Below are 26932 nucleotides of genomic sequence, written 5' to 3' on the forward strand. Positions count from 1 at the left end.
TTACTGAAACACAGGGTCTCTCAAATGTACAGTCTTCTCGACAAAGCCAAAGGAAATATTCTGTGAGTGATGTAACTGTTACAATTATTGACAGTCATTAGCATGCAAATTCTTGTATTTTTTTTTTTCTCTTACTATATAGACCCTTAATTACTCTCTAATTGAATATAAATAATCTAGTTCTGTTTTACGTAATTTCTGACCCATGCTTCCAAGTGGAGATCTTGAGATATATACATGTAGGACTTTTGTGCATGCAAGATTTCGACACTGATAGGCCTACTATAAATACTGCTCTTCTCATGCTTTAGTAGTGAAGTTCCAGAACTTCCAACTCCAAAGCAACCTGCATTTACTGAAACACAGGGTCTCTCAAATGTACAGTCTTCTCGACAAAGCCAAAGGAAATATTCTGTGAGTGATGTAACTGTTACAATTATTGACAGTCATTAGCATGCAAATTCTTGTATTTTTTTTTTCTCTTACTATATAGACCCTTAATTACTCTCTAATTGAATATAAATAATCTAGTTCTGTTTTACGTAATGTTTTCATCCACCCTATTCAGAACAAAGTGTTTGCCTTTATCCTTCCACATTGTTTCTTTTGAGAAAATCCTCTATGTATTATTCACTCAAATCTTGTATTCTTTGTCTTTGATTAGCCAACTGTGTTAAAAATTTTAAGTCTATAGGCAACAACAACTTAGCATAAATAGATCTTCTTCAAAACCTTGTTCTTGTACTCTACTATTTCTATTTAGAGTTTTGCATAGCCACGGACAAAATTACATCCATTCACCCCATTAATGGTCCTTGATAGTATATAATGACATCTCATTTACCGGTGTGGTGTGGGTCGCAAACAGAGACAAACCTCTTCATGATTCTTCTGGGAGTCTGGCTATATCTGAAGATGGTAACCTTGTGGTCATGGATGGATAGAATTAAATAGATTGTTAATGTTGTATATGAAAGCACAACGGAAGCATTTAATAAATTTTCTAGATCGTATCCACATGATATTTCATCAAATCAATTAATACTGTAAAGGAATCTTATACCTTTGGACGATTGATTAATTGTCAACACTCCGAGAATAACAGTGAATTAAATTGGTCCTCCTTTATCCTTGAATACCAGTAAACCTTCACTTCTATATCCTCAGAATACACAGGTTTGTGGAAACCCTATATCTCTCACTCTCGTTATTCTGTTTTCTGTCAGATTGTATATTCCCAAATAAGAGAGATATATCGTGTATATAGATGGGGCTAGAGATGAGGATCAAAAGGGATTCTTATCCTAGCTCCAATTAGATAGAGATAAAGTTATCTCATAACTCTATTATATCTAATTAGATAAAGATAGAGTTGTCTCATAACTCTATCCTATCTAATTAATTACAATAAGCACCACAATAATATTGTAATTGCACTCTAGGATTTTAAAATTACAACAATGCCCTATCATACTAAATAACTACATATAAGTCCCTCCACTATCGAATATCCATAAGTAGCCCCAAGGAAAATAAATACTGTCCCACCTAAGGCATGCTTACTTCTTATATTCCTTAAGTAACCAATTTAATCCTTATAATCACTGAATTTCTTTCATAAAAGAATTTTTCAAAATAAATATTTTTTCTAAATAAATAATAGAAAAATAATTTAGTAAACATTTTACTAAAATGCCCTGGCCAGATTCCGGTGATCAAACTTATTAAATTGCACCAAGGGGATATTCTAACTCTTATAAAGAGTGTGGATTCCATGTTGAGCATTTGCGTTCCCAGAGCTCCAACATTAGCCACCCAAGATACCATGGTATTGACCTTAAAAGATCTCACATGTTGGTAAGTCAAAGTGACCAATACTGAAACTTGAGTCCACTAAACCTCTGAGGATTTAGAGCTTAATATATCTAGTAGTTAAGAATCACACCAAAATAATAACAGTAATTTGTATGGTATGATCTTACGGTTATCCAGTTCAGTATACTCCAAGCACACTAACACACTGCCTTAGAGTCAACTACCCCAATGATCGAGACAAACCATCCTATCTTATAGAGGTCAAATGTGTTGCAGTCTTACAGATAAAAGTACCCAACTTTTATCACTAATTGCGAACAATGCCAAGGTGCAAGAAACCGATGAGCCCAAATCTCCTGCGTGTAAATCTCATTTACACACTTAAGTCACCTATAATGCAACTTGAGGATAATAATGCATCTCATGCAAATATATGTAAAGCTTAATGCATGAATATCATATTTATTAATAAAATATCGAATTAATAATAAATAATTGGCTTGTAGGGCATATAATCCCAACAATCTCCCACTTACACTCAAAGCCAATTACCATTACATTTAACACCCAACCCTTCAATACGAGACTCAAAAACCCTAGTAGGTAGAGTCTTAGTGAAAAGATTTGCAAGGTTATTTGCAGATGCAATCTTAGTGACAACAATATCCCCATGCTGAACTATCTCTTTAAAACACCACCACACTTCCATTACTCTTCTTGTATACACAAAGCCCATTCTGATTCTAATCAAACCGAATGTTCTGTGTCATAATCATTTGTAACCTTTTCATAAGTATGGAGGGATCTTGCTCTTCTGGGATCGCCTCGTCAAACTTTCCCAAGAGCATTAACCTATCAGATAGCCTGATAACCCTCCCACTACATTAAGGTTTTGATATAATAAGAGATTCTGGACTCATAGTTTCTGATGTCCCATAATCTATAACTGTCATATCCACTCTTGGATTGATTGGTGTATCTTTCATCTCCTCTAAAACAATCTTACTTTGAGGATAGTGATTCATTATATAATCTTCCTCGAGAAATGTAGTATTCGTGCTAATGAACACTTTCTGCTCCTTAGGATTATAAAATGAATAACTATTTGTACCATTTTGGTAGCCCACAAATAGACAAACATCTAATCTCGGTCTTATCTTCTCAAGCTTTCCTTTCCACACAAGTGCAGGACACTCCCACTTACATAAATTTTGTAAACAAGGCTTTCACCTGGTTTACAATTCCTTGGTAGTGTTTGGAACTGCTTAAGAAAGAACCCTAAAAGAATATTGGTAGACTTGAATAACTGATCATCATATCAATTATTTTAATATCATATAAGGAATAAGGTGTAGGAGTAATTAAATAAAGACCATCCATCAATGTACCAGAATAAATAAACCTTTTATTTTTATTATTTTTAAAACTTCTAAATCAAAAGATATTGAAAAACCTAGATTTTGAAAAAACTGAAATAGAAATCAAGTATTTTCTACTCTCTGGTATATAAAGACAATCTTTAATAATAAACTCCTATTATTTATTTCAAAATAACTGCTCCTACTGATACTGCTGCTACCCTTGCTTGTGAAGCAAGATGAAGATAGATATCTCCCCTTCACTCAGTCTTCTGGTTTCCTGGAACCCTTGCAATAAATTGCAAACATGGTTAGTGGCTCCAGAATCTATAAACCAGGTATCCATAGATCTAACCACATATCATGTCTGAATAATGAGTGATTGAAGCATACCTTCAGTGTGCTTCTTTGCTAGATACACCTAACAATTCCTTTTCCAGTGTCCTTCCTTACCACAATGGAAACAATTTCCCTTGATTTTAGCCTTGCCCTTAGCCTTGACAATTCCACCACTAGTACCAACCTTTTTGGGGACAGTGGAACCTTGCTTCTTATTATGGTTCTTGCCTATCGGCTTTCCATGAGAAGAAGAACCCTTTTCCACTGTATAAACACTCCCTTGACCCTTAAAAATTCCTTCTGCAGCGTGCAGAGCATTCATCAGTTCTGATAAAGAATAAACCATACTATTCGTAGAATAATTTAGTTTGAACTGATTGAATGACTCTGGCAATGATTGCAGAATTATAGCTGGTGGTCGTCGTCCTACCATAAGCTTAAGAGTGTGTATTAAGGCGAGGGCCAAGAGTTTTACATTTATAGAAGCCACTACTACCTTACACTAAAAATATAGCTAGGGCGAGTAGGGATCGTCCCAAGGGACTGTGAGGATCGAGCAATGTTGTGGAATCACAATTAGGGCTAGTAGGTCGAGTGATCAAATAATTGGTTGGTTGGTTGATTAAAGAGCAACTAAATTAAACTAAGTAATAGCAAAAGAGTGCAATTAAGAGTAAGTAAGAGAGAGAGAGAGAGAGAGAGAGGAGAGATCTTGGGGTTTAGAGATCACCACCAAGTAATGCATTTCTATATCATTGACAAGTGATTAATGAGGGCAAATAGTGGGTTGCAATATTGGTGTGTGTGTATTTAGTTAATTCAACAAGTAAGGATGACTAGTTAAACATGTATTGTCTAAACATCATGTGAAAGGCACAATATATCTAAGCTATGAAGCATATATTATCTAAACAATATGTGAAAGGCACAATAAATCAAAACAAGTCATTAATCTTTTTATTAAACTCACAATCCAAATACAACACAAGGATACAGACATATGCTAATTGCATTCAAAAGCTTGGATTATCAAACAACAAGCATAGATTGTCCTCCCATTTAACACTACACTACAACTACACTACATCTACACTACTAGCATGAAAATAAACTAGGGGAGAGGCACAACCCATCAAGAGATAAGCATGAACCATCAAGAGAATCACAAAAGCATTCTTTTAAGCACAATGTTTTGACAATCTCTAAATCTATAGCATCAATACACATAGACATGCATCAATAACACAAAATCTAGAGATAAGCACATGAACATCTATTCTAGCATACATAGACATATAGATAGAATGAAATGACCAATTGGAAGCATTAAACCACATAAATCATTGAATAAACAAGATCTATATATATCAAAGTGTCAAAACATCAATTACAACACTAGTCCCTCAATAATACACAAGATTGAGATATAGAAAGCATGCTTGGGGCTAACTCTAGCCCCAAGAGGATGTGTAGCCACTCATGGTGATGATGCTCCAACCCTCAAGGGCTAATTCCATGGTTGAAATCTGTTCCTTGTTGATAAAGAGTCTCCAATAGTGTCTCTAGCCTCTTCCTCCTCTAAGCTTCCTCTCCAAGAGATGATATGAAAATAAATGTTGGCTCCCCTCTCTATCTATCTATCTATCTATATCCTTACTAAAAAACAATCCTTATCCTTATATAGGTAGGTTAAAATCACTCCCCAAATGAGCTAGGGTCGTGCACACAATATTCTCCAATGATTGGATAAAGGATAACTTTCAATGAGCTAGAATTTTAACTTTTTGCACTTGGAGGAAGTTCGATCGATCGAACCTTGGACTTGGATTGATCGAACTGGCTGAGATCGATCAAACTGAGGCTGGATCGATCCAACTGGTTGAGCTTTTTGGGAAAAGACAAATCCGAGATATTTTGGGAGATATTTTTGGAAAAGGGACAAAAGGTGGTTAATGGGTGGACAGCTATGGATAAGATCAATCATTTGGATAAGGACAAAGATGTTCGATTGATCGAAGACTAATGTTGGATCGATAAAACTTTTGGGTCAAGGCTTGGATCTATCTTGAAGTGCTGAGATCAATCATTGTTCGATCGATCGAACCTTGGACTTGGATCGATCGAACTTGCTGCTTTGCTTCATTTTGCTTCTTTCTTCCTCCACTTTACTCCTTTCTTTGTTTAATCTCAGAATTGCTTCAATTAAGCTCTTATTTGGCTGAGTTAGCTTATTTTCAGGATAAGTGCCTGAAAATGGAAATAATACAAAATCAATCTAAAACGGTAAAGTAAGAAAGATAAAGATACTAGAATGCCTAAGCTTAAGGGGTTTAAATACGCACTTTTCAGTGCTTATCACACCTCCAAACTTAAATATTGCTAGTCCCTAGCAATGAACTAGAAAGTAAAAGAATGAAATGAACAACTATAAACTAGAAAATAATAAATGGATAACGCCACTTTCGTAGGGAACACGATTGCATTTAGCATATACAACAAGCCTTTTAAACCCCTAGGTTACCCCTAGTGGACGAGTGAAGTCTCGTGAGGGTTTCCAGAAATGATACTCAAAAACATTAAGCTCATTCTTTCAAAAGAGGTACCAATATTGCAAACAAGCATTGGGAGAAAACTACCTCAAGTATGCAATTTTTCAACCCTTTCTAAGCAATCTCCTAAAATTTCAACACCAAGCAAGCAAGTATGGTCCTCCACACATCAAGAAAATGATCATGCAAATCAAAACAACTTTAGAATCCTTTTGAGTGGACCGGCATCAAATGTGTTATTATCTTAGCCAACTAAAGAATTAGTCACATCCTTACCCTCAAACTAGCACACAAATCTAGTACCGATCATCAAGACAAAAAGTGGACCTTTTATTAAAGCTTATTGTTCTAGGTGCGCTTATTCTTTTCACTTGATTTTTTTTTTTTTTTTTTTAAAGGATCAAAGATGGAAGCATAATGCAATGTGTTGATCTCTTAAGCTTTCTAGCGATTCATGAGGTCGAGCGTTAGGTTAATGACTCCCAAACCAGACGGCTTTAGGGCACTAGGTGTTCAAACACCCCTACGGACTTATAAGCTCAAATCAACTAGGCTACAAATCAAGACAACAACCATCTAATCATTTCCCACTTCTCACCTTTTGGGACAAATCCTCATTTTTTATTGCTTTTTTTTTTTTTGAATAAACAAGTTCAATTATTAACCTAGAGTTTGGGCCTTCCACCTTTCGGAGCGAGAAATTCAGTGCTTGATGAGGCTAGAATCCCGGCTACTTAGTGAAAAGGGGTTGTTATCCACCTTTATCAAGAATGAAAGTTTTCAATGCACTACTAGCCCAATTGGGATATAACCAATTCAATAATCAACAAAGCATGTACCCCACAAATGAATGCTAGTGTGCGCCTGTGCTAGTGTAGAATACTAGAGTGAATCTCAAAATAATCACAAAATCAAGATGATGTGGACCACAAATGCAAGCAAGATATCAATCTTTCGAAAAATTTACTCCTAAATGGCTTCCACAAGGCATACAAGGAGTATTGGCCTCTCAAGTCAAGCAATTTTTAAATTTTAAGCAATATAGTCCTCAAAGATCAAAATCATAGCTAGATATGGACCAATCATAGAAATATCCCTCAAATACACAAGTCATGCTAAAAATTTGAATTCAAAACTAACACTATAGAGCACCATTCCCCCCCAAACTTAAATTGCACAATGTCCCCAATGTGCAAAGAGAACAAAGGAAAGAGTATACCAGTGCAACTAAGCAAGAATGATCAGGACTGAAGTATCCGAAGTGGGTGGTGTAGCCCCCCCCAAACTTGGGATGAACTGTGGTCCTGAAAATTGGCACTTGGATAAACTTATCAGATAACAAAATAAGATAATCAGTGCACAGTGGTCATGCAAGTGTAAATGAGATAAACAGATAACGAAATGAGAGAGGTATAAGGGTGGTCCTGGAAATTGGGTAGCATTCTCTCACTGAAGTCACTGTAATGCACCTGATAGAGTCAAACATATAGATATGAGAATACAATCATATGACATCCATAGCAAAAATAGATATATAAAATAGAGAAAGTGCAAGTACAACAAAAATAGCAAAACCGATAGACCGGCTGCAAAAATAATACAGTGATAATAATAAAGTATCAAAAGAAGAGAAGGGTCATAAGATAAAAATGAGTGGGAGCTCAGGAAGATGAGGTAGGACAGGCAGGTCTGGCTCCATGGATATCTTTGGATAAATTTCTGAACATGGTCGCGACATCCGTGCGGAAGGTAGCGAACTCTGCTCTGTGGGCCATGAGGTCAGCTCTGATGGTAACAACAGCATCCTCGAGCATCTGCAGACGCACTCCGAAGCCGGGGGTCAAGTCTGGTATGGATGAGTCAGAAGACAGCTCCTAGGTCTACTCCTGCTCGTGGATAGGTGACCCGGCTAGAGAATACTGAGTTGCATCATCCGCTGAGTGCTCCAAGTCAATGTCTATATCAATGTCATCATGCTCGGTAGTTGGATCGACTGGTGCATCGTCCGCTGCCGGATGTGCTGCTGCTGCCTTTGCCTAGGCCTGTGCTGCCTCTTCCTCCTCTAACTCCAGCTCTGCAGCCGCCAGTACGGCATGGACCTGCAGGCGAATGATAATAGCTCTATAGCTCTTGTCCCAGTCCTTCTTGAGAAAGTGACAGGAACTTTTCTCGGGGTGCTCCTACGGGTGGATGGGATAGCGCTGGTCAATGAGAATCTTGGTGATGAGGTGACTGAATGGAAGAGACTTGGCCCTTCTGGGTGCCTTCTTACTGACGTACTCATCGTAGAGCTTCCTCGTCACGCTCCAGATAAGCACAAGAATAGACACCCAGTGGCCGGTATAGAAGGCGTACAGGGCTGCTAGATGTTCGCCCCACCTCTGAATCTTGTGTCCCGCCATGTATATGTTTTGGTAGAGCACCGAATTTGTAAACCATAGGTCATTCGGCAAGAATGTCCGGGTGGCGAAGGTCTCGCCACCGGCATGTTGACCTGTGAGAAAAATCACCATATCGACGTAAGAAGGCCTGTGAAACCTGGGATATGTCTCCTGTAGCTCGGGCGGGCACCGATGTGGACAGCGAGTAGAACGGGCCAGAGTATTTACTGTAATGGTGATCTCATTGCCATCGATAGAGGTGATAAGCTCGGCTGTAGTGCGCGGCGATGGTCGGAGGTTCTGGTAGAACAACCGTACCAGTCGCGGGTAGATCGATTCTGTGACTAGGGCAAGAATAGCTGAGAGGCCCCGCTGAATGATGTCCTGATAGGCAGATCGAGTCAGCACCGATCTGGAGAAGAATGAGGTGTCGAATGCTGACTCGTGGTCGATAGTCATGTGTGCATATCGAGGTGTGAGTCTGTCACGCTGTAGATAAGCTGGCTGAATAGGTGGAGCCGGCTGAGCTGGTTGCTCAGCGCTTCTATGCGATGGAGATGGTGATGGAATGAATGCTGGACGAGCTGGCGACTGGGGTGGAGTAGAGTGTAATGGATCCTTTGTATGAGAGGGCTGCGCAGTCTCCCCAGTCCGCTGTCGGACTCTCCTCTGTGTGTGCTCGGGGCTAGGATCCCGGACATGAGATGGACCGGCCCCGTCGTCAAGTCTGCGTCTGGAGCCGTGACGGTGTCTACGTGCTACCGTCTTAACGTGAGCTATAGTCTGCAAATAGAAATTCAAAAGTTAGTGTCAGCACATATAGAATATAAAGCACAATATAGAAACATGTATGTCAAGTAAGATAGACAAAACAAAATATCGCATGATTCTATGCAAGTGGCAGAATATAAAACATGCTAAACAATGTGAGTATGAAATGCATCAAATGTGGAATGTTACAGGCATTGGGCATATATAAGGTAGCATGAACATAAGATAAGATAAATGAAGTGTGTATATGAGAACTGTGAAATTCGATCGATCAAAAAAAGAATTGAGATCGATCACAAAAGTTAAATCGATTGAAGGTTAGGTTGGATCGATCGCAAATATTCGATCGATCAAAAATTTGTTTGATCGATCGAATAGTGCGACGATAAAACCTAACAGTCACAGATCTGTGACTTTTGAAGCATGGGGCCCACACGAATGAGTTCGTAAGCCCTCCAACAACACAAATCAAGCCTAAATGCACTCCAAACGTAGCCCAAACATCCAAATCTAACAAAATCTTCAAAATCTATGCACACATATACACACACACACACACACACACACACATATATATATAGACATGGATGTTAAAGCTTTGAGAATGAAAGATTCAACATGAGAGCAACATGATTATGACATTTGAAACAAGTATTGATGCATGAGAGTTCAAATCTAGGGAAGGATGTCTTGGATCTTACCTCAAGAGAGCAAGAGAATGGAGAATGAACTGAGATGATCTGAGATGAAGAGGATGGAGATGAACTGAGATTCGAGATATTTGGATCTCGCCGGAGGAGTTGCCGAAGCTTGGAGAAATGATTCACAGTGAAGAGGGACGAGAGGCTAGGGTTTGGTGAGTGAAATCGATCCAAATGATCGATCTCAGGACCCTTGGTTCTGTTTTTAAAAACATTTCCCGACTAGTTCGATCGATCGAAGAGGAGTTGTGATCGATCGAACTTTGATGAACTCCTTTCAAAGTATTTTTGGATTTTTGGTTTTTTTGAAATTTGCAAAAATAAAATTAAAAATTGGAAAATAACGTAAAACAAAATATTTTTGATTTGCTTTGAATTTTTTTTTTTTTTGAATTTAATTAATTAAATACTAAATAAATTAAAATATTTTTGAATTTTTGAAAACTTGTTGAAAATTAAAACAAAATAAAATGAGAGAGAAAATAGAATAAAATAAAAATGAAAATACTTTTGGATTTTTGAAAAGTTAAAAAGTCAAACTAAAGTTAAAATAATGAAATGAAGATTTGTGATCGATTGAAACAAGCTTTCGATCAATCAGACAGAGGGAAGAATATGCAGGTTTTTAGTTTAAAAATTTGGCTAAGTGTTGGAAGATGAGATTGATCGAACTGGGAAGTTGGATCGATCGAAGAACCTCTTGATCGATCTTGAAGTTGGTTCGAACGATGGGACAAAGAGGTGATTTGGATGCAGGTGGATGCAGGCTCAAAATTTTTCTAAGTGTTAAGTCATGAGATCGATCGAACTTGGAAGTTGAATCGATCAAAGGTCTCTTGATCGATCTTGGAGTTGGTTCGAACGATGGGACAGAGAGGTGATTTGGATGCAGGTGGATGCAAGCTTAAAATTTTTCTAAATGTTGAGTGCAATCTACAGTTCGATCGATCGAACTCCAATGTGAGATTGATCGAACTTTGCCAAATACTCAATTATGACATAAAAGCTTATGCAATCCTCACCAAAGTTCTTTGAAATGCATATGAACCAAAAATAAGTATCTAGACTTTGCAAGAAATGAAATGAAAGATAGAAATAAGGGAGGAATAGGGTTTTGACACCCTACGAATGCTTTTGCTAGTCTTTAACGTCTCTAGCAAGACATTGGGCTCTTTTAGCCCGGATCAAAGATCTTATAATGCATCCCCTCCTTGTTGGGGTGATAGATGCTTTGAACTCCACCAAACAAATGGTTCTTTAAAGAACTTGTTGGACTAAGCTCAAAGGAAGTCTTTGGTCCCTTGTCTGTGCAATTACAACTTTTGGGCTTTCATGCCCTTTCAAAGCAAGAGTTTGAAAAAAGACTTTTAGAATGTAAGGTTGAAGATGATCCTTTGGAAGTTTTGGTTTTACACAAAAGCTCATTTCCTTGGCAATGAAGATCATGACATTTATCTACAACATTGACTTCTCCTTCATATTTGTCAAATGAATTGGGTGTAGGATTAAAGATATTCAACTTCACCTTCATGTGGCCAAATGAAATCTTCATTATCCCCGTCCTACAATTGATATTGGCATTAGCGGTTGCCAAGAAAGGACGGTCAAGGATAATGGGAATTTGGCTCTTAGGATTGGGAACCAGTTCCGTGTCTATGACAACGAAATCAACTGGGAAGAAGAATTTGTCAATCCTTATCAAAACATCCTCAATTATACCCCTAGGCTTCTTAATGGATCGGTTGGCAAGTTGCAAAACTACCGACGTCGGTTTCAATTCACCTAAGCCCAATTTGACATAAATCGAGTATAGAAGAAGATTAACACTTGCTCCTAAGTTAAGAAGTGCCCGATTAATGATATAATCACCAATAATGCATGATGTAGTGGGTGAACCGGGGTCCTTAAACTTTGGAAGAGTGTTATGTTACAAAATTGAGCTTACTTGCTCAGTCAAAACCACTTTTCTTGGAGCTTGGCTCTTGTTCTTCCGCTTTTGGGTGCACAAGTCTTTCAAGAATTTGGCATAAGCCAGAATTTGCTTGATTGCATCCAATAGTGGAAGATTAACTTTCACTTGCCTAAACATTTCCATAGTTTCATTGGTTTTCGCCTTTTGCTTGTCTTTTGAAATGGATCCTTTTAAGGCATCCGGAAATGGAACCTTTGGTTCAAACACTTTTTCAAAATTTTCTTTTGAACTCTCTTCAACACAAGAAGTTTTCAAATCATTTTTCAATAAAACATTTTCAACATCCTTTTTCAAAACTTCTTTTTCAAACACATCTTCTAAGACTTTCTCATCTACAAGGTCATGTATATGCAATGAAGGAGGAATGGGATGTGAAACGGGACGGGTGACAACTTGAGGTTGCACCGGTTCACTCTCTTCATTAGATACTCTAACTTGATTGTTCACAATTCTACCACTCCGCAAGGTAGTCACCGCATTAACATGTTCAATGGCGTGGCCTTCTGATGAGGAATGGGTTTCCACAACACATTGTTGCTTAAGTGGGGCATTAATGGGCATCTTTCCCTTCTCTCTTGCATTAAGAGTGCTTGTTTTTTGCCCTACTTGGGTTTCTAGCTTAGCAATGGATTGAGAGTGAGAATGAAGTAATTGTGTGTTAGCCTCAAGAGTCCCTAAAGCATTTAAAACTTTTTCTTCAAAGGCGGGACTTCTAGTGTTTCCTTGGGAATAAGATTGGTTGGGAAAATGAGAATTAGCAAATTCATTCCCTTGTGATTGATAAGGTTTATAACCTTGGGATCCTTGGTTTTGAAGTGGAGGTGGAATGTATTTCCCTTGGAAACTGCCTTGGGAAGGGTTTAAGCCTTCTCTTTGGTTTTTCCAAGAGAAATTCGGATGATTCCTCCAACTTGGATTGTAATGAGTACCATAAGGATTGTTTCCTTGGTTCACAAAAGTCGCATTGACTTGTTCATTAGGTTCACTATGCACTTATCCGTGAGGACAATAAGAAGTAGAATGAAGAACACTAGAACAAGTCATACATGTTTCATTTGATGCACGATGAGAATGGTTAGGAAAGGAAGATACTTGGTTCGCCAAGTTTTGGTTAATCAAAAATTGATCAAACCTTTGAGACAAAGACTTTATTTCGGCGGCTATTTCATTTGAATGTTTGACTTGATGTAAGCCAACACTCTTCCTACCTTGTGAATTTCTACCATTCTTGGATGATAGTGTTCTATGCAAAGAATTTTCACTCATGCTTTCATAGAGACGCCACACGTCATCCTCATGCCTATCAATGTATGAGCCACCCATGGAAGCATCAACCATACCCTTATAGTTATACGATAAGCTCTCAAAGAAGTATTGAACTAATTGCCATTTGGGCATGTCATGATGTGGACACTTCCTAAGCAATTCATTGAAGCATTCCCATGCCTCATGAAACGTTTCTCCATTCCCATGTGAAAATTCTCGAATTGAGGTCCTCATTGCATTAGTCTTAGAAACCGGATAGTACTTCTTCAAGAACTCTTGTTACATTTCTACCCAAGAAGTGATTGAAAGGCCTAAGATTGTTAAACCAATACTTTGCCTTGTCTTTTAAGGTGAATGGAAAAAGTTTGAGTCTTAAAACCTCTTCCGGCATGTCCGTATATTTTACGGTGGAACATACTTCAAGAAACTTATCCAAATGCTTGTAAGGTTCTTCACTTGAAAGTCCATGATAGTTAGGAAGTATTTGAATGGTTTGTGGCTTAATTTCACAATGATGTGCTCTAAATGGAGGCAATTGGATGCATGTAGGTGCATTGTATTCATTAGGCACATAGTGATCTCTTAAAGTAAGAGGTGGATTAGCTACTTGAGGTGCAACATGAACACCTTGGTTTTGAATTCCTTGATTGTTGATGGGAGGTTGTGGAGCATACATTGGCCTTGGCATTCCATATGGAACTTGGCCTGGTTGTTATGGTGGTTGGATGAATGGTCTAGGCATGCCTAATGGTACTTGTATGTTCTTACTGTGCACATTGGGATGAAGGATACCTTGTTGGTCTATGTAACCAAGGTCCTCAATATGGTCATCATTATGGTCACCCATTGATAAATTGGTTCTATTTGAACTTCCTCTTCCCCTAGGATTTCTAATGATGGATTCAAGATGTAAATCAAGAAGGACAAGAGTTGGTCTCAATGAACGACGCCCATGCATGCACAATACAAAACACAACAAACACAAAGAATGACAAACACTATGCCTTCACAACAATGCAATTAGACTTCTTCCACAAACATTAAATTCATACTCCCATACTTTAACTCAATGATGCAAGACAATAAAAAATAAGCCTCCACGCGGGCCGACGATTTAACTAAGGGATTGAGTAAAGAAAATCTTACAAAGGTCCTTTAGCACTTCAACTCCAAATTTTAAAGCTTAGCTTAGCAAATTTTTTTTTTAAGTTTTTAGCATTTTTCCTTTCTTTGCTTGCTTGAATTGATTGCTCAACGGTTCCTTTGCTTGCTTCCTCTCTAACAATGCACCTAGTTAAGTAAGAACAACACAATAAGTAACCAAAAAGAAAAATAAAAATAAAGTAAAAACACGATCAAAAGAGTACTAATCCTAATCAATTCAACAAATCCGACGTTGCCAAATCTAATCAACAAGTCCCAGGCAACGGCGCCAAAAACTGGTGGTCGTCATCCTACCATAAATTTAAGAGTGTGCATTAAGGCGAGGGCCAAGAGTTTTACATTTATAGAAGCAACTACTACCTTTCACTAAAAATATAGCTAGGGCGAGTAGGGATCGTCCCAAGGGACTGTGAGGATCGAGCAATGTCGTGGAATCACAATTAGGGCTAATAGGTCGAGTGATCAAACAATTGGTTGGTTGGTTGATTAAAGAGCAACTAAATTAAACTAAGTAATAGCAAAAGAGTGCAATTAAGAGTAAGCAAGAGAAAGAGAAAGAGAGAGAGAGATCTTGGGGTTTAGAGATCACCACCAAGCAATGCATTTCTATATCATTGACAAGTGATTAATTAGGGCAAATAGTGGGTTGCAATATTGGTGTGTGTGTATTTGGTTGATTCAACAAGCAAGGATGACTAGTTAAGCATGTATTGTCTAAACATCATGTGAAAGGCACAATATATCTAAGCTATGAAGCATATATTGTCTAAATAACATGTGACAGGCACAATAAATCAAAACAAGTTATTAATCATTTCATTAAACTCACAATCCAAATACAACACAAGAATAAAGACATATGCTAATTGCATTCAAAAGCTTGGATCATCAAACAACAAGCATAGACTGTCCTCCCATTTAACACTACACTACAACTACACTACATCTACACTACTAGCATGAAAATAAACTAGGGGAGAGGCAGAACCCATCAAGAGATAAGCATGAACCATCAAGAGAATCACAAAAACATTCTTTTAAGCACAATGTTTTGACAATCTCTAAATCTATAACATCAATACACATGTCTAGAGATAAGCACATGAACATCTATTCTAGCATACATAGACATATAGATAGAATGAAATAACCAATTGGAAGTATTAAACCACATAAGTCATTGAATAAACAAAATCTATATATATCAAAGTGTCAAAACATCAATTACAACACTAATTCCTCAATAATACCCAAGATTGAGATATAGAAAGCATGCTTGGGGCTAACTCTAACCCCAAGAGGATGTCTAGCCACTCATGGTGATGATGCTCCAACCCTCAAGGGCTAATTCCATGGTTGAAATCTGCTCCTTGTTGATAAAGAGTCTCTAATGGTGTCTCTAGCCTCTTCCTCCTCTAAGCTTCCTCTCCAAGAGATGATATGAAAATAAATGTTGGCTCCCCTCTCTATCTATCTATCTATCTATCTATCTATATCCTCACTAAAAGCAATCCTTATCCTTATATAGGTAGGTTAAAATCACTCCCCAAATAAGTTGGGGTCGTGCGCACAATATTCTCCAATGATTAGATAAAGGACAACTTTCAATGAGCTGGAATTTTAACTTTTTGCACTTGGAGGAAGTTCGATCGATCGAACCTTGGACTTGGATTGATCGAACTAATTGAGCTTTTTGGGAAAAGACAAATCCGAGATATTTTGGGAGATATTTTTGGGAAAAAGACAAAAAGTGGTTAGTAGGTGGACATCTATGGATAAGATCAATCATTTGGATAAGGACAAAGGTGTTAGATCGATTGAAGAATGATGTTGGATCGATCGAACTTTTGGACTTAAGTGCTTTTGGGTCAAGGCTTGGATCTATCTTGAAGTGCTGAGATCGATCATTGTTCGATCGATCGAACCTTAGACTTGGATCGATCGAACTTATTGCTTTGCTTCATTTTGCTTCTTTCTTCCTCCACTTTGCTCCTTTCTTTGTTTAATCTCAGAATTGCTTCAATTAAGCTCTTATTTGGCTGAGTTAGCTTATTTTCGGGATATGTGCCTGAAAATGGAAATAATACGAAATCAATCTAAAATGGTAAAGTAAGATAGATAAAGGTACTAGAATGCCTAAGCTTAAGGGGTTTAAATACGCACTTTTCAGTGCTCATCAATATCAACCTGGGTCTCACCATCTATGTCTGCCCCAAGAACCTCCAATTCATTGAAATAAGAAATCATTTTTAAAAGGTGTTCACCAACTGGAGTTCCTTCGGGCATACGAGCGTTCATAAACTATTTCATTGTGACTTGTCGTGCTGCTCTACTTTGTTCCCCAAACATTTCTTGAAGGTTCAGCAAAATGTCACGAGTAGTGACAAAAGACTGATGCTGATGTTGTAAAACGTTTGACATTGAAGCTAAAATATAGCACTTGGCCATTTCATCAGCCTTTTGCCACTTCTCATACATTTCTTTTAGCTCCTGGCTGTCATCAGGGCAGACATAGGAGGGCACTCTTGAGTGAGCACAAATTTGTACTCCTGTGCAGTAAGTACAATGTGAAGATTTCTCTTCCAATCAACATAGTTTGACCCGGTTAATTTGTTGTCCTTAAGTATAGCAGCAAGTGAACTGAAGACATTCGACCTCTGAAATATATATAAACATTCACGCATAAATAAAATAGCATACATGCAAAAATAAAAATGAACTTTAGTTCTCATATAGCCATTCCATGGGTCTCTCTAAACCACTGATATAATGAAAACAACGGTAATCATAATCCCTGTAGGTATTAACTCATTTCTTTCAGGGGGCAATTAGAGCATGCCACTACCAAGAGATCATGTCACTACCTTAATTAGACGGAAACAATTTCCACCATATCCCACTATTTAGGCATCTCATGCCAAATGAAATATGGCAACCAATTAACCTTGGCCTTTAAGTGAAAATACCCCCTGAGGTAGAGCGTACTCCCACTTAGTCAAGTGTATACCATTGTCTAGAAGTAGTGCAATTGAATGCGGTTCGTATCCTAATGGTGATCGTCCCCATCCGCCTGCCGCTAGTTCTATCATTATGAGATTTATATCTAGTAACCAGTGAAACAAATACCCTCTGGAGGAGCACCCAAGATTGGTGGCGATGTACTTGTTACACCTTACAATAGATCGACAATGGAAGGCTGTGGAATTTAAAATTAAATCCCGCTCCCACTTCATTTTTAAAATTAGAGAGTTTTAAATTTCATACATCCTATATGGATAATATCAACATATTACAATATTAATTTTAATCTAAATAATATTGGAATCTATTTTAAAATTTCTTTTAGGCTCAATGAGCCTAATCCATTTGGGTCAACTTAGCTCAATTTCTTGAGCTTAACAATGGGATAATCCTACACTTTCCACAAAATTTAATTAAAAATAAAATTTTTCATTTTCAGAAAATCAAATTTTCAAAAATATTTTGGAAAGTGCTAATTTTTCCAAAACTACCCAAATAAGAAATTCCAATTTTATCTAGTTTAAAATTAAATAAAACATAATTAAAGCAATTCATGTATTAAGCATGACATTCAAGCATATAATCATCACATGAATATAAGCATGCAAATAAAAATCATGTTGCACCACAAATAGTGCTAATCCCCTCTCATGGCCGGTTAAATATCATCTCATGATCACCTTGTGCTTCCAAATTGCTCCATTGGAAGCCTTGACTCTTATCTTGTTTGAATCTTTTCTTGAACTCTTCAAGAACTTCAACCCTAGATTTTGAGAATGTAGTACAAGGCTTTATCCTATACCCAATTTAGGGCTTACAAAAAATTCTAAACAAGATAAAATAAATGTCCTATTCGGCAAGGGAAAACCAACCTTTATTGGGTCAGCCCTTTAAAAACGCCGCCTCTAATTAATTAATTACATCACATGCAATTAAATAATAAATTAAAACTCAACTGGGCCATGAGAGAGATTAATTTAATTAATTTTCACCTGCAATCAAACTGATATGCACAGAAATACATGCATATTTCCATGAAAAATTGAAAATGAAAACTAATTGCATTTTAAAAACTGGTATGAACAGTACCGTAAATAAGTTAAAACAGTGCATAATTTCAACTCCAAACAAATATAATAACAAAATATTATATTCATTAATTATAAACCCATGCATATATTGTGGCCCACTTAGTTTTTATATTATATATATATCCCTTTATGTACAGCCCATCACATGGGGTAATTCTATAAATAGGTAATTTTGTATTAAGCAAGAGTAATGTGTTACTCTATTCATTATTTAAAAATAACCTTAAATAAAGTATGAGTTTCCAATTAAACCTCAAACTAATAAGGACACGTCCAACCATGGTCAAAAATAATTTTATTTTGGTAATCTTTTAATTACCAATTGTTGCATTACACCCATCACATGAGTGTGCACTGATCACCATAGAGACCAAAAAAGGGCTACCCACACCATGTCATTTATTTATGTATTTTTTAATTTGGGAAAACTTACTTTTTCATAAGAAACTCAAATACTAAAAGTTCAAATTGATAATTAAATAGTAATACAGAAAGGACAAATAAAACCCAGTAGTTCATTCCAATACTCCATTCCATTCACTTAATATAATAATATATATTTAAATGAAACAAGAGAACAGCCTTTGGCCAATCACAATGTTCAATCAAAATAATATATTTATTTTTTATTATTGTTACTAAAACTGAGAACATTAACAGGGCATTTTCTTTTCTTTCCCTCAGCAACACTATGCATCCATGGATCTATATAATCCCATTGTAACAGAAAATCCATCACTTGGGAATGAACATTAACAAACAACAATACTGAATTGGGTCAAAGACTCTGCCTAATTCGTAATTGGCAAAGACTTTGCCTAAATCACTAATTGATGTCAACAATGAATATATATATATATATATATATATATATATATATTCATTGTTGTTCATGGCATGTGATTTAAGCAATAGATTGAAGAATTACAAAACTCACTCTAATAAAAGTAATCATTATTGTGTACGAACACCCCATCACATGGGCATGATATTCTATTTTAACAAAAGCCTTATTAAATATATATATATATATATATATATATATATATATATATATAGTAGTAACAATAGGAGAATACCGGAATCCTCCTTTCTGTTACCAGCGGCTTTTCTAGGAAATCACTCCGTCCCACTACAAGCCGTAATGGTAGGTACACAATAATCAGATGGGTAAGATCTTTTACGAACACATCGATTTAATCATGCTAGATTTATTCATGCTATCAAAATAAATTTCATGATTATGAATAAAAATAATCTAACATAGATATTTATTAATAAATCAAATCATAATTCACAATGATTTAATGAAAAGCATGTGGGTTGCTCTAAATCCCTGCCCTGATTGTAGGTCTGATGCTGAGACTCCTGAGTATGCTAAACTTCCTCATGCTCTATCTGCAACTGGCCATCTTCCTCCTAAAACCTAGGCACTTGCTGCTCTTCCCCCATTTGTCGATGCCGCAGGCGTTCTTGTTGCCTACGTGCCAGTCTCCTCAGTCGACTGTTCATGTTCTGTCCTCTTCAAGCATTAACCAAACTGTTAACATAGAAAGACAGACATCAGTACGATTGTAAACAGACCGTAAAGGAATTCAACGAATCATAATCTTAAAGCTCTAAACAAGAGAGAACGCTATGCGGAAGTCTTATATAATAGAATCCTAGAGACAGTTGAACCTGGAGTGCTCTGATACCAACTGCGATACCCCTCGATTCTAGAGCCGCGGGTGATCAAGTCCGAGCACAGATCCGAGAGATACCAAACAATTAATATTTAACCGAACACAAAATACAAAATAAATTTAATAAATAAAAGTTTAAAAGTTGAAAAGAATACTAAACATAATCCTTGAAATTAAAATATTTGAGATCAAATTATCCAAAACCTTTTTAAAAAGAATTCTTCAATAATTTTATAACTCGGGAATCCATCTCTAGTGGACCCCTAATAACAATCCCAAACTGAGTGTAATTAAATAATTGAAGATAAAATCCAAATCTAACATAAAGAATAAAGTCCTACATCGTCGGTAGAATAGAAGATAGTCTCTGCTCAGCCCGAACAAGCCCTAGACTGGAAACGCCCGTCACCTGAAAAATGATAAGTGGGTCAAGCCCACTAGTAAGTTTTATACTACTACTACCTAAGCAGAGACCCGATACGCATGTACATCCTAACCAATCCAATAATAACTAATAGTCCGTAGATAAATATATATATATATATAATTACACTACAGGACTCTCACTGGATTACAGGCCCGTCTTAACCTGACTAGTAGGCACCATGCAAAATGCACCTGAGGTGGGCATGACTACCTAGACCTAGTAGGGTACACATCTAACCATCATAGCCAGCTATGCATCCCAATGTATATACGCTCCCTAGCCAACGACTCTGAGACTCAGGCTCATATCGTGACACCATAAAAATATATTTAAATTCCATTCCAAACCAAAGTGCCACTCAACTTTTTAGTGATCTAACACAAAATATAGGTAGGACTTAACTTTTGTAGTTAATCCATCCCTTAATATAGAGTAGGTAGGACTTAGCGCTCTTTTTGAGCTAATCCCCCTAGTATGTCACCGTCCCATACCGGTGCATACAAACCATCTATCCAGTATTGATAATATATTTATGACAACATAACATATTAATATCAACATATCCAATCATAAGCATAACAAGAATGTCTAACTAGCATGCTTGTCCAATACATCCAGTACCTGATTCTCTAACAAATTTTAAATGCAGAGAAATAAATATAATCATTTTGTAACTCACAATAAGCATAATTGTAACAATAACAGTATATCCATGCTTACTTGTAATTACTCCACAACATTCCATAAGTTGATATAAACAGTTCTTAAGTTAATATAAACAGTTCTTGGTAAATATCAACTAGTTTCTTATTAAGCATTAACTCAATTTATATTAGTTAACAGGCCTAATGTCATACCACTGTTATATGACCTTCAAGTCAAACTCCTATTTCAATTGCTAATTTAAAATTAATCAACTTGAATCGTCTGCAAAATTTCAACCATGTAAACTTCTTTAAAAGTGTTTTACTGTCCCTTATAAATATATAATCATTCTGCAATCTAATATGCTTACTTTAAATTACAAAAACATAATTAAACAATAATTCCATTCCTAGATAAATTGCAACCCATAGGGTTATACACTTAAAATCCTCTGCCTCCAAAAACAGTCCACAAGTTCACTTGAAACTATAACGGTTTAAATCTACCGATTTCTTTGTAATTTATTACGTATTATCACACCCTCGAAATTTTTAATAGGACTTAGATGCTACTGAACCATCCCTGCATAGCTCCTAATAGCATCTAGAAACACCAAATTCTGAATCTTGTAGCCAAAACCATCACTGAAAAGGCGCAAAACTGAAAACTGTTGAAGGACCCACCTCCAACCAAGTTGGAGCCGCCTCAGTGATACCCCTCGGATCCGAGACACGGGTTGATCAGGCCCAGGCCCAAACCTGAGGGAATATCAAATAATTAAAGTATTTTAAATCGAACACAGAATAGAAAAATAAAGAATTTAAATATAAAATCCTCCAATGATAAATAATAAATTAATCCTCCAAAATCTTCAGGGTTACGACTTGGGAATCCAACTAGTAGACCCTTAAACCAAACTCCAACTGAAATTGAGTAACTGAAAGTAAAGATATTCCAAAACTAAATCATAAAGTGAAATCCTACGTCGTCGGTAGAATGAATGAGAGTCTCTACTTAGCACGATTAAGTTTGAGACTGGAACCGTTCGATACCTGAAAAGAATAATAAAGGAGTGGGTCAGGCCCACGAGCAAGTTCTAATTTAACTGCAATCCATACAGTGACTCAATACGTAGATACACCGTAGACACCTCACAATATCTATCTAATCCATACATATAAATATATCCACACTAAGGGACATTCACTAGTCTATAATAGGGGTCTCAACCTGAATAGAAGGCAACATACGAAAACGCACTCAAAGGTGGGCATGAGTACCTAGACCTAACAGGGTACACCTCAACCTATTATAACCAGCTACGCATCCACTGTATATACGCACCCTAACCAACGAGTCTAAGACTCAAGCTCATCTCGTGGTACCATAAACATATATATAAAGTCCATCCAAAACCAGGGTATGTAGTTCAATTATTTATCGAACTGACATACAATAACAAAGTAGTTAGTCACTCAACTTATTCAGTTGATATGACTTAACCATCATCCATTAATCCAGGAAGCCACTCAACTTAGTTGTAGTTGATTTGACTTAAACACAATTAGGATTCAATATTTATAAATCCATTCCTTTAATCCGTTAGGTTAGATTTAGTTGTTTTGAGCTAAACCGTCCATAGTATGTCACCGTCCCATACCGGTGCATACAATCCTCCATATCCTTGTAAATTACATCATATATATAACAGTTTAGTAATTTACAATCCAAAACTAATATCCAAATAATTGCATAAAGAAGATTAACAATCTAGCAATTAAAATCCAGTATTAATCCATGTAATTGCATCAAAGAATTTAATATTCTAACAATTAACATCCAAAACATACATAGTTCAAATTTAATATAACAATGACCCTATCATGTATTTAAAATAATTTCTATAATAATATTATAGTCTAATAAATCGCTAAATTAATTTAAGCAATTTAGTTCCTTCCATTCGGTAACAGCGTACTAAGTTGTATACTTATCTTCTGTTTTATCTTTTAGCACAGAGCCACACACTAGGCCACAAGTCCAATTTATTAATTAAAAGACTTCACCATGCATTTAAAATAAATTTTGAATCATTTTATAGCACCCTAAACTGTTAGATTAAAACTAGTCAGTAAATCTCCTTCCAGCCGTTAACCGCACGCAAAGTTGTCAAATAGCGTACTGTTAATTCTATTATAACTAAGGGGTAAATTTATGCAATTTAAGACCTTAGTTACATTTTAAACTAATTATTTAAACGCCCATTAAATTTCTAAAACTGTTCAAGAACCCCAAGTGCCCAAACAGTAACTGAAAAGTCACTGTACGCACAAAATAATGAAAGAGATTGCTCTAGAAAAATTGAGCAGGCTCAATGCAGCATAGAGCCGGCTCTAAACCACCTTGGAGCCGGCTCTAACCAGGTGGGAGCCGGCTCTTGACATTCCAGAGCCGACTCTCTTCCCCCCCTTGAGCTATCTCTCTGTTCCAGCTTCGTTTGCTCCGTTTCTGACCTCTGCTTCAACTCCGGCCTATTTCTACCATTCCGTTGGTTTCTAAAACTAATCTTAGGTGTCATATTAATACCTAGTAGCATCCCAATGGCTTGATAACAACAATTAAAATCAATTACAGAGATTAAATTTTCTACCGAACTAACACGCGTTAGGAACAAAAATGAAACTATAGTTCTATTCCAACCCCTCTGTTCCTCTTCACAAAATGGTCTTAGGAGTCTTATATCATCCCATTAACATCCCCATGGTTCCTTTACAGAAGATAAAAGCAAGAATAGTAACTAAAATCACAACAGATTTTAACATGCTTTAATGAACAGAACTGGGAGCAACCATAAACGAACTGTAAACAGATTTGAATTTAAGGCAAACAGATCATCAACAAAGCATATTAAACACATAAGTTTCAATTACTAATTATTTAAACCCTAGAGGCTATCTAGGTGCACAGAACACGAGCCAAAGGGAAAGAGGAAGATAAGAACTTGCCTGTGATTTCAGTTATGAAATCCCGGCATCGTGTCCACTGTTCTGGCAACACCGAACTACTGTCAAGCCTCCTAGTACTCTAAGATAATTCACCACAATCCTTCCTTGGTCCTCTCCGATTTCCTCCTTGCCAATCCTTATAATGCTCTGTTCCTCTGCCCTCTGTTTTTACAGAACAACTCTACGTGTATATGCTATGCGATATAACGTAAACCCTAGGCTTATAGCATAATGGTGTATTTATAGGCTTAATACTAAAACCCTAATCCTTGTCATAAAAGAGATAGAGCCCTAAACTTAATCCTAGTCGGCTCATAACAAAACCTATGATTAAATTCTATGTCGGCTACACCAGACAACGTCCCAAAAACTATAAATAAAAACTTAATATATTTAAAACTCACGTAGTTTAATTCACAAAAGAAATCCAAAAAAGTCAATAAATGCAAACAAACAATTTCAATTAAATCAATATAATGCAATTAATTCAATTAATACAAATAATGTCAAATAAATCATCTAAGGCAACTAAAACAAAATTAAAACAAAAATAAACAATTAACAAACAAAAATGCACCTAAATAATTAATTAAAAATACCAGGACTATCCTTTTAAAATTAGGGGTATTACAGCCTCCAAAATGATGAAGCCGGCTCCAAACATGTTGGAGCCACCTCCAACCTTCTTTGAGCTGGTTCCATGATTCCATGGAGCCGCCTCTTCTTTCCCCTCTCTCCCTGGTTGCTTGTTTCGTCTCCGGTGATCTCCATTGTTTCCGTTCCTCTCTGTTACAGCCTCTAACGCTTTTAATTATGTTTTAACTGATTAAACTAAGTCCTAGGGTGATCCAGAGTTAATTTAATTCATTACTTATTAACCAAAGTCAATTGGAACAAGAATTTAGCAAAAACAGTTTCTAAGTGGATTAAAACTCATACAAGAACACATTCTGTTCAAGTATCTAACCCTGTGCTCCAGATTAATTTTAAGATTTCCTAATATGTTTTAGAACTAATAAAATTCTTAATCCATCAATTGACTTCCTTTAAATCATGAATTATGTAAAACAAAACTGTAAAACAACCAAAACTGTACAACGAACAATTAAACAATTCATGAACATATGTTTATTAAACAATGCAAGCATGTGAACCAAATTGATTTTAAACCTTTATCTGTTCCTGGAATTGAGTTAGAGATGCAAAGAATACAAGTCAAAGGGATAGAGTTAGTGTAAAACTTGCCTGTGAAACTTGGTTCAAAAATCTCAACGTCTTTCTCCTAAGCTTTTTCGGCGATCCTTTGTTTTCCCTCTCTATTCTCTCCCAGACTCCTTTATGCTTCTCTCTGTTCTCTTTATGTCGTGAATAGGGTTCTAAAACCCTAAACCGAACGTACGACATATATTTATAGGTTTACACCAAAACCCTAGCTTAACTAAACCCTAAACTGAAAACTCGGTCCATGGAAAACCTAGTTAATGTTTAGTTATGTCGGCTACCTACATGACCTCTAAAAACCTAATTTAATAAAACACATCTAACGTAATTTATAATTAAGTCAAATAAAATAAAATAAATCCAATTCAACAACAATTAAAGCAAAACAATTAAATAGAACAACAGAAAACCAAGTCATTAAATAATTTACAACCAATTCACAATTAAATCACCAAATTCTCAATTAAATAAATTAAATCGCAATTAAACAATTAAATAAATACCCAGACTATCCTTTTAAAATTAGGGGTATAACAATAACAGTGAATTAAATTGGTTCTCCTTTGGCCTTGAACACCAGTAAACCTTCACCTCTATATCCCCAGAATACACAAGTTTGTAGAAACCCTATATCTCTCACTCTCGTTATTCTGTTTTCTATCAGATTGTATATTCTCGAATAAGAGAGATATATCATGTATATAGATGGGGTTAGAGATGAGGATCAAAAGGGATTCTTATCCTAACTTCAATTAAATAGAGATAGAGTTATCTCATAACTCTATTCTATCTAATTAGATAGAGATAGAGTTATCTCATAACTGTATCCTATCTAATTAATTACAATAAGCACCGCAATCATATTGTAATTGCACTCTCGGATTTAGAAATTACAACAAGACCCTGTTATACTAAATAACTACATATAAGTCCCTTCACTACCGAATATCCATAAGTAACCCCAAGGAAAATAAATACTGTCCCACCTAAGGCATGCTTCCTTCTTATATTCCTTGAGTAACCAATTTAATCCTTATAATCACTGAATTTCTTTTATAAAAAAAAATTTCAAAATAAATATTTTTCTAAATAAATAATAGAAAAATAATTTAGTAAACATTTTACTAAAATGTCCTTTCCAGGTTCTAGTGATCAAACTTATTAAATTGTACCAAGGGGATATTCTAACTCTTATAAAGAGTGTGGATTCCATGTTGAGCATTTGTGTTCCCAGAGCTCCAACATTAGCCACCCAAGATACTATGGTATTTATCTTAAAGGATCTCACATGTTGGTAAGTCAAAGTGACCAATACTGAAACTTGAGTCCACTAAACCTCTGAGGATTTAAAGCTTAATATGTCTAATAGTTAAGAATCACACCAAAATAATAACAGTAATTTGTATGGTATGATCTTACGGTGATCCAGTTCAGTGTACCCCAAGTACACCAACACACTGCCTTAGAGTCAACTACCCCAATGATCAAGACAAACCATTCTATCTTATAGAGGTCAAATGT

The 26932-nt window shown here is 36.3% G+C and overlaps 2 pseudogenes; one reads left to right on the forward strand and one right to left on the reverse strand.

Annotated features, from left to right (window-relative positions):
- LOC132270928 (uncharacterized) lies at window positions 1-24961 on the reverse strand (annotated as a pseudogene).
- On the forward strand, window positions 13283-13381 carry LOC132284119 (small nucleolar RNA R71; annotated as a pseudogene).
- Window positions 24962-26932: the final 1971 nt, after the last annotated feature.

Source organism: Cornus florida, unplaced genomic scaffold (genome assembly GCF_030987335.1).
Source record: "Cornus florida cultivar Cherokee Brave unplaced genomic scaffold, ASM3098733v1 CherokeeBrave_3.0.0_Hap2_Chr01, whole genome shotgun sequence".
Taxonomy (NCBI): Eukaryota; Viridiplantae; Streptophyta; class Magnoliopsida; order Cornales; family Cornaceae; genus Cornus; species Cornus florida.